Genomic DNA, 13,399 nt, shown 5'->3' with positions numbered 1-13,399 from the left:
TCGGGGAGGGTGTCACGTGACAGGGATGGGAGGAGCCAGAGGCAGAACTGAGCAAACAATGAATGCTTATCAAAAGCCACCCAACAGTCTGGGTGAGGGAGTTGTGAGCTAGTTGGGAGGTATAGGTGAGCAAAACCAGCAGAGGAAGCAGTCCCTAGTCCTACATAAGAAAAAACAACAAACCCACTAGATCAAACCAAAACGCCAACTAATAACTCCATCGTTCTGTTCTCACATTCGCCAACCAGATGCCTCCAGGGAATCAAAGTACAAGAGCTTTCTCCCCATCGGCAATTCCCAGTATTAAGAGGCATACTGCCTCCAACAGTGGAGGGCGAATACAGTGGTACCTCCGGTTGCGGACGGGATCCATTCCGGAGCTCCGGTCGGATCCTGAGGTTTCTGCAACCGGAGGGACCGCTTCTGCGCATGCACGCGTGACAGTAGAGCACCATCTCGGGTTTCTTTAAGATGGCTTCACTTGGAGGTTGTCAGGATGCTGTCAGCGGCTCCTGGCTGGTTGCCCAAGAAAGTATAAATTCAATAAACACACAAGACATAACCAGCTGTGCGTTTGAAAAAATAATATATACTATTCATTGTATTGAATTGTAAATTTCAACAGAAGTAGCTCATAAAGTACAACGAAAAAAGTAGAAAACACAGTGGATCAGTTCATTCTCTAATCAGTTTATGGATAAGGTCCACATATGTGAAAGTGTATATTCCACCTGTCTGTTCATAGAGTCCAACAATCCACAGGAAAAGTTGTTACAGTTCCACAGAATCCTTTCACAGAGTCTAAGACAAGGATTTCTGGAATATTAGCCTTGTTTCACCGCCCTAGGCTTCATCAGTAGTACAAACTCTAGGCAATGCAAATAAATACAATATCAAAACAAAATAAAAAAATTCCTTCCAGTAGCACCTTAAAGACCAACTAAGTTAGTACTTGGTATGCGCTTTCGTGTGCATGCACACTTCTTCAGATACAACTGTGTATCTGAAGAAGTGTGCATGCACACGAAAGCTCATACCAAGTACTAACTTAGTTGGTCTTTAAGGTGCTACTGGAAGGAATTTTTTTATTTTGTTTTGACTATGGCAGACCAACACGGCTACCTATCTGTAAATACAATATCATAATCTCACACATTTTTATAGCAAAAATAATTTTTACAGCAAAAAAAACCATACATACCATATATGATATCACAGGACAGTGGATCTTATAGCATAGTAGTAGCTGCTGTAAGCAGCAACTTTTGCAGAGTGGATTTATATGGACAAGCACAATACAGTGGTGCCTCGCAAGACGAAAATAATCCGTTCCGCGAGTCTCTTCGTCTAGCGGTATTTTCGTCTTGCGAAGCATCCCTATTAGCGGCTTAGCGGATTAGCGCTATTAGTGGCTTAGTGGCTATTAGCGGCTTAGCGGCTTAGAAAAAGGGGGAAAACTTGCGAAGCAAGCCCATAGGGAAATTCGTCTTGCGAAGCGCCTTGAAAAACGGAAAACCCTTTCGTCTAGCGGGTTTTTCGTCTTGCGAGGCATTCGTCTTGCGGGGCACCACTGTATTGATTTGTGTTGTTTTGCGCAGGAAAGTATAAAGACAAGGGAAAGTTTCTTATGGTCCTTTTTTATTTCAAACTTTACAGAGAGAGGCCCAGCCTCTTGGATGATGGCGTCCTGAGTGAATCTCCACCCCCGTCTCTCCCACTTCCTCATTCGTCATCATCATCACCTCCTCTACGAGTGCCACTAAGTGCCCTCTGAGCTCTTTGATCTACTTTTAAGGCTCGCCGGGTTCACGAAGACGGAGGGCCTGGAATGCTTTCTAATGACAATATGTCAGCTGAGTGTTGTTCTGGGTCTCCCATGATTTCCCAACTTTCCCCATCATCTGCCTCTGAGCTGCGACCTCCCTCAAAACCCTGTTGAAAATCTATGCTACCTTCCTCTTCCTCCTCCCTGGAAGGGTCAGATTGGGGAGGCGGTCTCCCCCATCTCTCCTCTGCCCAGCCTCTGACAGTATCCACTGATAGTCTGATCCACTAAAAAGAGTTAGGGTTAGTTCTGACCACTTTGATCTGCAGAACTGACACTGTTACAGGTCCCACAAAATACCTGCTCTGCATTTGTAAGAAGTTGATCTTTCAGTGTGGCGGCAATGAAACTTCGGAACTCCCTGCAGGCGCCTCCAGTGTGCTCTTTTTGGCAACTGCTAAAAACATTTTTGTTCAGGTGAGCCTACCCAGATGTTCAGAAAGTTTGTGGCAAGTTTTAATCTGTTTTTAGTGTCTTCCCAGCTTAACGTTTTGTTATTAATTGTTATTAATTCTTCTTATTGGTAATTTTACTGGGTCCCCCCCCTTTTTTGTAGACCACCTTGAGGTTTTCTTTTACAATCAAGCATTGTACAGTCATACCTCATGTTATGTCCGCTTCATGTTATGTTCTTTCAGGTTACGTCCCGCGGCAACCTGGAAGTACTGGAAAGGGTTATTGCCGGGTTTTGCCACTCGTGCATGTGCAGAAGCGGTGAATCGCAACCCACGCGTGCGCAGATGCACCGCTGCGGGTTGGGCTCTTTTCATGTTGCGAACGGGCCTCCAGAACGGAGGTACCTCTGCATACATTTTACGAAATAAATCAGTACTTTCCAGTCAATTTTTGTTCACTTAGCCATCCCTTCTCTCCCTCTAACTCTATTCTCCTCGATCATGCCTTCTTTTTTAAGTTGGGGGGGGGGATACTTATGGATAATTGCCCACTCCTGTCTTTCTGATGATAGTACATTGGTAAGTTCCCAAGCGCACCAGCTGAGCCAGATCAGGTTGCGTTATTGCTAACTTGGTAGCCATCCATACCCCAAGCCAGTAAGCATTCATTTAGCTGGATGGGTCATGTGGGGGCCACAACGACTATCTTACTTAATGAAGTGTGCTACCATGCAGAATTGCTATGGCATGATTTTGAATTCTGAGCAAAACACAGAGGCTCGGCAACGTATATGTAATTGCGGCATGTGGTGTTTAGAGCATGTCCCATCCCATTAGGGCTGCATTAGGAAGCCATTAAGACTTAGAACGCTGATGAGCAGGATATGTAAATAGGTCGGGCCCATGTCCTGCACATAAAAACTAAAAATAAGATGTGTGGACAGCCACAGAGGAGAGGGGGGATAGTCCCTTTTGGATTACTAAATCAGAGCACTGTGGGGGCTCAATACGGCATCACCTGGGTCAACAGAGACACCACAGTCCACCTGGATTGATTTCCCCCGTGGTGAGCTGTGGAAGAGCATTTTAAGGAGAAGCTACCTGATTTGCACCTTTCGAGCCAATATGCAACCCAAAACAAAACTGTCCTTTGAAAGCCACACTTCTTCAGATTTTATAATTCAACTCTTCAAGGAAGTAACGTGCTCAAAAGTTCCTATATTAGGGGAAAGCTGTGCATGAGAATGTGTACATTAGTGAAAATGACGTGCAAAAATGCATCAAAATAGGGAAAATGCAAAAAATGTGCATATTGGGCAAAAGAGCATACGCAAATGTGTGTATTAGGAGAAATTCACACTAACATGAATCTTCATAAGGGCTTTCTGAGAACATTAAACGACCGCTCTAAAGTATACCTGAAGGAGCGTCTCCACACCCATCGTTCTGCCCGGACACTGAGGACCAGCACTGAGGGCCTTCTGGTGGTTCCCTCCCTGCGAGAAGCCAAGTTACAGGGAACCAGGCAGAGGGCCTTCTCGGTGATGGCACCCGCCCTGTGGAATGCCCTCCCATCAGATGTCAAAGAGATAAACAAATACCAGACTTTTAGAAGACATCTGAAGGCAGCCCTGTTTAGGGAAGCTTTTAATGTTTAATAGACTATTGTATTTTAATATTCTGTTGGAAACCGCCCAGAGTGGCTGGGGAAACCCAGCCAGATGGGCGGGGTATAAATAATAAATTATTATTCTTATTACTGTGCACTGATTTCTCTCCACTCTCATTTCCACCCCGGTATTCTGCTGCAAAAGCACCTTGGAGGAATTGTCTCCATTGCCCGAGTCTGAGAGGGTGTTAAATAACACTGAACTTGGAAAGAATGACACCAAACTGAGCAGTTAAGCTGTTTGCCGTGGCGCTGCTCATTAAATTACACATAAAAGTCCCCTCAGCAATAATGGAAGTAGTTGCCTGTAAAACTCCCTTGCAAAACTGGATGTAAATTCCACCTCTCGTCTCTGTGAAGCACCAATGGGACAGTCGGCAGGTAACTGCTGATATTTCCGCATTGTTATCATGTTCATAAGCTATTGAGCAGGGAACAGAAGCAAGGCCTTTCATTTTCTTCCTTCCTGCCTCCTCCTTTATATCATATAAAAAGGAAATACGTTTTATTAAAATGCTGGAAAGGCAGCTCAGATTGGAAAAGCTTGTGCCTTCTCTCACTGTGCCCACATTATCATAATGCAATTATTTACTGCGTATGCTCATTGTAAACCAGTCATGAAGAACCTGTGGCCCTCTCAGGCCTGGCCAAATTTGTCATTTTCAGTTTCAGCTGCTCGTTTTTCCAATCTGAGCTTTAGTTCCCCACATTTCCACATCAGTTTCTGAGGGTTTTCCTTTTTTTAATCATATGCGTGAAAATTCATCAGATTTTTACTGCAAATTTCTCCCAATATACACATTTGTATGCAATTCTCCTTAATGTACACATTTTTCCGAAGCAAGTCTCCCTAATAGGGCTTGTTTTGTATGCTAGTTTCACTGTTTTCATGTGTGGGTGTGTATGCACACACACATCACCCCAGCCTATGTAGTTATGTCCACATTACTGGGCCAGAGAATTCGCTGCAAAAATTCAGAGAGGTGCAAATTTTGAAGGAGGGATGTGCTTCACCTTTCAATGTGGACTGAATTGAAACCTTGTCTCTAGGAGAAGGGGATGAGTGAGCAGTATTAGGGCAGGTGGGCTACTTGAGGTGGGCTGTGTCCCAATTAGTTTCTCTACTCAACAAGTTAAGCAGCCCAAAATATGGGAATGTAAGAGGTTGACTTGTGCAAAGTCTGGTCATTGGCCCTATCTAGTTGAGTGTTGTCTACACTGGTTGAAAGTGGCTCTCCATTCTCTTCAAACAGGGTTCTTTCCCAACCCTACCTGGAAATGGCAGGGACTGAGCTCAGGAGCCTCAGCTTGCAATGCATGTTCTCAACAACTGATTCCTCTAAAATAAAATAATAATAATAATTTATTATTTATACCCCGCCCATCTGGCTGGGTTTTCCCAGCCACTCTGGGTGGCTTCCAACAGAACATTAAAAACACGATAAAAGCACTCAACGTTTACAATCCTTATTTTCAATAACCTATTTCCGCGACTTCCCCTCGCCTCCCCTTCTTGTATTCCATTTCCAAATGTTTGTTCAACAAGTTCTTATCCCCAATTTTTAACCTTAATTCATTATTATATTTAATTCATTTTATATATGAAATTTTAACTTATATACATCAGTCTTTATACTTAAAACCTTTTTCTCAGGTTGACCCAATTTCTGTTTTTTCTTTTTCTTTTTTTCTGGATTTTTTTTCTCTTGAAAATTTTAATAAATATCTTTATAAAAAAAAACAAAAAACGATAAAAGATCAAACATTAAAAACTTCCCTAAACAGGGCTGCCTTCAGATGTCTTCTAAAAGTCAGATAGTTGTTTATTTCATTGACATCTGATGGGAAGGCGTTCCACAGAGCAGGGGCCACTACCGAGGAGGCCCTCTGCTTGGTTCTCTGTAACTTTACTTCTCGCAGGGAGGGAACTGCCAGAAGACCCTCAGAGCTGGACCTCAGTGTCCGGGGAGAACGATGGGGGTGGAGACACTCCTTCAGGTATACTGGGTCGAGGCCGTTTACGGCTTTCAAGGTCAGCACCAACACTTTGAATTGTGCTCGGAAACGTACTGGGAGCCAGTGTAGGTCTTTCAATACTGGTGTTATATGGTCTTGGCGGCCACTCCCAGTCACCAGTCTAGCTGCCACATTCTGGATTAATTGTAGTTTCTGGGTCACCTTCAGCTTGTGATGCATGTTCTCAACCACTGATTTCTCCAAAAATAAAATAAGATTCCAGTCAGTCCTCATGGAATCTTTTCCCTACATCTTGTGATAGTGAATCCTATAATGTATGAATTGTGTGAAATATTATCTCATCTGTCCTGAATCCCCCACTATTTAACCTTTCTAGGGGGGGGGTGATTATAAACGTCTGTGGGGAGCTCCTCCTGATGACTGGCAACCATTGCAAGAGCTGCATGAAAGGCGGCAAGTTCCCTTCCCCCCAAATTTTAGCCTAGTGCCCACCCTATTCCACTTGAAGCAGATGTTTGAGACAACTCGGCCGATTTCTGAAGGAAGCAAAGAGTGCTTGGAAGAGTGGAATAATTTCCTTTTGGGGTGGAATGCATTGGAGATCCACTCAGTCCTTATTCAGAGTCTAATGGTAGGATAGTTCCTCCAGAATAATTAAGATGGACTTCAACGTTGAGATACCCTGTGTACATAGGAAACCTAAGGAGATGCCATACATGAGTCAGGACATGGGTACATCCAGTTCAATGCTATCTACACTGACTGGCAGTTATTCTCCAGAATCTCTCCCATCCCCACCAGGAGATGCTAGAGCAGGCATAAGCAAAACTCACTCTTTAATGCTGAATTGGAACAAACAGCAATCTGAGTTTCCTGCAGATTGCTGTTTTCTCCGATTTAGTGGTAAAGATGATGTTTTTAAAGAAAGATGAGACTACAATTTTGAGACTACAATTCCCATCATGCCTGACCACTGATCCTGTTAGCTAGGGATGATGGGAGTTGTAGTCCCAAAACGTCTGGCGGGCCGAGTTTGCCTATGCCTGCGATAGAGACTGAAACTGGGACAGGAAGCAGAAGAAGGAGACGGGAACCGGAACAGAGATAGGAAAGAGGAAGCAGAAATTCATCTCGCCCAGGATTATCCACAATGCAGCTCTCTGAGGTTTTTTCTCTAAGCCTGGTGGTGCTGGGTTCGAATCTAGGACTTTCTGCGGGCACAGATGAGCACAGACACTCCGATCGCGTGCTCTGGTTGTAAAGGGAGCTTGGAGGTGCCTGCTAAGGTTTCAGAATGTTGAGGAAGAGCTAGCTAGAGAATAGGGGATTTATCTTTCCCTCCCAATACTGGAAGGCTCACACCAACCCCATGCAAAATATATGAGAGCAGTTCTGGCATCTGGCAGGGCAGAGTCCCCTGGCTTCCGAGCCTTCTGCTGCATCTGCACTGCGCTCGGATAATGGCTTGTTTTACTGAAACTCTGCGGAGAGCCCGGCCACCCCGCTCCTGAAGCACCATCTGCTTTCAGATCCAGAGACGGGAGCCAAGGAAGGGAGAGGAAGGGGGCACATGGAAAAGAAAGCACAGCCCTCCCATCTTCCGTATTCGCACACCGGGGGTTCCTTAATACAGGTCCTTCTATATCCAGAGCTGTGTCATTTGACATTCTTTCTCGGCTTGATCTATTTTAGCGGTTCCCAAACTTTTTGGGCTACCGCTGCTTTGGTTCCGTAAACTTATCCCCAGTGCTCACTGCCCTATTCGCTTAAAAGCATTCTTCAGAACAGCAGCTTGCACAACAAAGTATGATAATAACACAATGAAATTTGAAAGAGCAACAATTAATTGCACGTATATTCAAAACCCAGTTAAAACTTTTTAGTTGAATTAATGCACCAAAACTGATGAATTTGATCCAATGATGCCAGCTTTCAAAGTCTGATCGTCACCTCCAGACCCCAACTGCCACCCCTTGCCTCTTAGCAACCAACTGTGTAATTCCAATGAATGATATATATTGTGGATCGTTTGCCTTACGATGCACTCACAAAAACACTTTCTGCTTTAATCTGTTTTAGCATTGTAACCTTTGTACGTTTTTAAGTAGGGCTGTCATTCTCCCACCCCAGCCCCCTCGATTTTACTGTTCTACCTTTTCGTAAAACGCTTGGAGGTTTTCAACGATCAAGAGGTGCATAAATTTTACGAAACAAATAAATGAGGTAAACAAGGAGGGCCAGCAACTGCAGAAAAGAATCACCCAGGTGCATATTTCCCAAATGTACGTGTGTGTAATACCTTTCAATGCTAGTTCCTGGAAACCACAAGAGGGGAGAGTGTTCCTCTTGTGCTTGGGTTTCCCACAGGTATTTGGGTGGCCACTGAGAAGTAGATAATGAACTAGATTAGCCATTGGGCCTGATCCAGGAGGCTCAGAAGGAGACACATAACAAGCAGTGGTGCAGGCTGGTCCATTGCAGAAAGGGGGACACCACCGGCCAACCTCAATCTGTCCACAGCCAGTCTCCACCTGTCTGTCTTCCTACCTACAACAACCAGTCCAGCAGGTGGCACTGTCAATCAGCTGCCCCCTCCTTGGTCTCAGGGCTCATTCATACTCAGCTCTTGTGTAGCACTTTCCCAAACTTGGGGTCTCTAGCTCTTTTTGGACTACAACTCCCATCATCCTTAGCTAGCAGAACCAGTGGTCGGGAATGATGGGAACTGTAGTCCCAAAACAGCTGGAGACCCAAGTTTGGGAAACACCGCTTTAAAGTGCTGTGTCCAAGCTCCCCCCTGCGAAAACTCACTCTTTAATGTGGAATTGGAACAAACAGCAATCTGAGTTTCCTGCAGACGGCTGTTTTCTCCAATTTAGCGGTAAAGATGAGGGTTTTTTGGGGAAAGTGCCCACGAAAAAGAAAAACGTCCCAGATACAGTGGACCTGTGCTTGGAAATGTGCCACAAAAGGAGGTCTGGATGAGTCTGGATGAGCTCTTTGTGTTGCACTTGTAGAAATCAGTGGGGTGGGGAGAGTGAAGCTAGACTTTGCTGCCTCCCCCTGTCATTGCTCTCCACCAATTTTTGGCCTCCCTGCCTTCTGCCCTACCAGTCCCAATAGGCATCAGTCCCCCACTGCCATACAGTTTTCCTGCATGGCTGCTAGTGGTACTTAAGTACAGAGAGAGTTTTGCCTGCCATTGGCTCTGGCTGCACCTCTCATTGACTCTGGCGCCACCTAGTGTTGGGCTCCCTGCCCTCCACCCTATCAGCTCCAGTGGGCCCTAGCCACTACTAAATGAAAGCTGCCATTTTCAGACAACAGATTTGTTTTAAAATCCTTAAAAAGGTAAAGGGACCCCTGACCAATAGGTCCACTTGTGGCCGACTCTGGGGTTGCAGCACTCATCTAGCTTTATTTGCCGAGGGAGCCGGCGTACAGCTTCTGGGTCATGTGGCCAGCATGACTAAGCCGCTTCTGGCGAACCAGAGCAGCACACGGAAATGCCATTTACCTTCCCGCCGGAGCGGTACCTATTTATCACTTTGATGTGCTTTCAAACTGCTAGGTTGGCAGGAGCAGGGACAGAGCAATGGGAGATCACCCACAAACTTGACATGAGCCAACAGTGTGATGCGGCAGCTAAAAAAGCCAATGCAATTCTGGGCTGCATCAATAGGAGTATTGCATCTAGATCAAGGGAAGTAATAGTGCCACTGTATTCTGCTCTGGTCAGACCTCACCTGGAGTACTGTGTCCAGTTCTGGGCACCACAGTTCAAGAAGGACACTGACAAACTGGAACGTGTCCAGAGGAGGGCAACCAAAATGGTCAAAGGCCTGGAAACAATGCCTTATGAGGAACGGCTAAGGGAGCTGGGCATGTTTAGCCTGGAGAAGAGGAGGTTAAGGGGTGATATGATAGCCATGTTCAAATATATAAAAGGATGTCACATAGAGGAGGGAGAAAGGTTGTTTTCTGCTGCTCCAGAGAAGCGGACACGGAGCAATGGATCCAAACTACAAGAAAGAAGATTCCACCTAAACATTAGGAAGAACTTCCTGACAGTAAGAGCTGTTTGACAGTGGAATTTGCTGCCAAGGAGTGTGGTGGAGTCTCCTTCTTTGGAGGTCTTTAAGCAGAGGCTTGACAACCATATGTCAGGAGTGCTCTGATGGTGTTTCCTGCTTGGCCGGGGGTTGGACTCAATGGCCCTTGTGGTCTCTTCCAACTCTATGATTCTATGATTCTATGATTCACCCCATTGCGGGGATTCGAACCGCCGACCTTCTGATCGGCAAGACCTAGGCTCTGTGGTTTAACCCACAGTGCCACCCGCATCCCACTTTTTAAGTCCTTAGGGCCCACCCAAAAGATAAAGGGGAGGGCTGGGGACATGTTGGGGCAACTGAGAAGGAGGAAACCACCTTACACACAGACAAGGCAATTTCAGCTCCTCTTCCTGCTTCCAGCAGCTAAAACTTACATCGCATCAACTTGCTATTTCTGTGTTAATAACATGCTGTTGTGATGTCACCGCAAAAATCCACAAAGCCTTTTAAAGCATTTCAACAGATAATGGCCGGCCAAGCAGCTCTCCAGGCTACTGTTTATCTCTCAGATAAGCTGCATGTACAGCCAAAAGTCAACATCTCTGCTAACTGAGAGAGGCACACCAGGCCCCACCATCTCCCGGAGCCAGCAGCAGCCTCCCTAAAGGGCCTTCTCATCCATTCAAACAAACACCACCTGCTGCTTTTGTGTACTGCAGGCACAAAAACATTTACCCCCAAAGCTGGCATCAAGTCCTGCCTTAAGCTCTGGAAGAGACCTGAGCCAGCACAGAGGCAGTCAGAACATCCTGTTAGAGAGATGCTACTGTGGAGCAGCAGCTAAAGTGAGATTAGGATGCTCAGGAAAAGACTTTGCTAGGAGGGGGGAGAGAGAGAGAGAGAGAGAGAGAGAGAGAGAGAGAGAGAGAGAGAGAGAGAGAGAGAGAGTTGTAGGATTCTCTGTTGGAAGGAGATTCATTCCAACAAGGATAATGCATAAAGTTTTGCTTTGGCTTCATTTTTGGAGGGTTTTTAAAAAATGGTTTTTTAATAATTTAACTGTTTTTAATTTGTGTAGGGTTTTTTGTTGTTGATGGGAGATGTGTCTGGGAAGAGAGGAGCTGACGAAAGCAGAACAGGGTTAGGGCTAGGGTTAGGGCTAGGGTTAGGGCTAGGGCTAGGGTTAGAGCTAGGACTAGGACTAGGACTAGGACTAGGACTAGGACTAGGGCTAGGGCTAGAGCTAGAGCTAGGGCTAGGGTTAGGGCTAGGCTAGGGCTTGGGTTAGGGCTAGGCTAGGGCTTGGGTTAGGGCTAGGGCTAGGGCTAGGGCTAGGGCTAGGGCTAGAACAGTGGTTAAGGGTAAGAGGAGGTACAGTGGGGGAGGTGGGGCACACAACACAGACAGTTGGTGACTGTGCCACATGCCAACTCCTCCTCCAACCTGGGGAATTTCAGTTGTCCTGTCAGCCAGTCCTCGGGTTTGCAGCTGCTTTTGCTGAATACCAGGTTGGCTCTGAGTAAGACCTCTCTCATCCATGATCCAGTTATGGATGAGGAGGCTGATCTGGTCTATATCAGTGAGACCAGGGTGGGTGAGCAAGGCAGAGTTGGTCTCACCCAGCTGTGCCCACCTGGGTACTCAGTGCAGCATCCGAGTAGACTTGAGGGTCGGGGAGTTGACCCTCTCCAAGCTCTCTGTCTAGTTGGGGAAGGATCTAGGGTGTGTGTTCCTGGCATTGGGCATTCGAGACAGATATGGTGTTCTGCTGGCCTTACTGCCCAGCAGTCTCCCTGCCTGAACTGCCTGAGCTGGTCTCAGAAGCGGTGCTGAGGACTCCCAGATAGCTGGTTTTGAGGGACGTCAACATCCATGCCCAGGTGACTGGCTCTGTGTTGGCTAAAGACTCCATGTTTGCCATGATGATCATGGGGCTGTTCAGACCCAGATCTGTGATCAACCTCAGAGGCCCTTCTTCATGTGCCTCCTCCATGAGAGGAGAGGATGGCAAGACGAGAACAGGGCTTTACTTTGGTGGCTTATGGAATGCTCTCCACCAGGACGGCTAACCTGGTGTCTTCTTTTCATATCTTTAGGCTCCAGGAAAAAATATTCCTCTTCTCCCAGGCCTTTGGCTAATTAAGCTATTTATGGCCTTTTAAACTGGTGGATGGTATTGGTTTTGTTAGTAATTATTAGTTAGTTTTTTTTACAGAAGCAAAATGGCATCAGTTAGGCCATGGGTAGGCAAACTAAGGCCCAGGGGCTAGATCCTTCCCAATCGCTATCTAAATCCGGCCCACAGATAGTCCAGGAATCTACATGAGTAGAATGTGTCCTTTTATTTAAAATGCATCTCTGGGTTATTTGTGGGGCATATGAATTCGTTCATCCCCCCCCCCCCAAAAAAAATATATAGTCTGTCCCCCCCCACAAGCTCTGTGGGACAGTGGACCAGCCCTCTGATGAAAAAGTTTGCTGACCCCTGATATAGCTTAAGGTTACTCAAAAAATTTTCAATGACACTTATTGTTCGCAGAGTACATGTGAATGCTGAGAAAGCTGTAAATCCAGGGACTGCCCCCAGGAAACGGGGGCGTCTGGTAACCTTAATATAGAAGAATGCATAAAATGTGGAAATCCTGCATGGAAGATGGTATGGGAGGCAATCCATGCTAAACTCAGTGGGGAAAATAAAATGAATCCTGGAGTTTTGGTTTTGGAATTTAAACTCTCCCTGTCACCATAGTAGTAGCAATAGCTTAAAATGTAAATACTTCAGTGCTGAAACACCCAAATCTAGATCGCCCACCCAGCAAGCTGCAAAGCTCATTTGGTGCATCTTCTGCGCAAATCCAGTGTTTCTTTCCAAAACATTAACACAGCTGGAGTAGGCTCTCATGGGCTTGTGTTGCCCTCTTCAGCTGCCTAATTGGCCTCCATGGTTTGGCCAGCCCTGAGACCACAGGCAAATGTATAGCAGCCATTTATAATGGCATGTCTGCAAAGCAAGAGTTAACCCATTTTGGAGATCTGATTTTCTGTAGCAGCTAAGACAGCTTTCACCAACCAAGTGCCTTCCAGATGTTTGGGACTTCAACTTCCATCAGCCCCAGCCAGCATGTCTGGAGGACACATCTGGAGGACTGAGTTAGCAAAAGCTGAACCAATGGTTGTTCTTAGTAGTAGTAGTTATTAATTAATTGAATTTGTTACTTGCTTTTTCAGGCCAAGGCAACTCAAAGCGACTCACGAAAACAAGCAAAACACCCGCATACATACATTAAAACCAAGTAATGAATAAAAACAGTTTTTTAAGGCATCTCTCTCACTCTAAAAGGCCACATATATTTAAAGGCTGAAGGGCTGGTTAATGAGGAATGCTTTTGCTTGGCGACTAAAGATATATAACAATATTGCCAGGGGAGCAACCATGGAAAAGGCATGCTGCTTAACTTCCTTATAATTCTTAATAGCC

The 13,399-nt window shown here is 45.8% G+C and overlaps 1 protein-coding gene across 5 annotated transcripts in view; it reads right to left on the bottom strand.

Annotated features, from left to right (window-relative positions):
• Positions 1-13,399, bottom strand: part of ADGRB1 (adhesion G protein-coupled receptor B1) — a 421,483-nt gene that overhangs the window by 280,089 nt on the left and 127,995 nt on the right. The gene's annotated exons all lie outside the window — the stretch shown is intronic.

The sequence above is a fragment of the Podarcis cretensis genome (assembly GCF_951804945.1).
Source record: "Podarcis cretensis genome assembly, chromosome: 7".
Classification (NCBI taxonomy): domain Eukaryota; kingdom Metazoa; phylum Chordata; class Lepidosauria; order Squamata; family Lacertidae; genus Podarcis; species Podarcis cretensis.
This window is presented reverse-complemented; position numbering and strand designations above follow the sequence as displayed.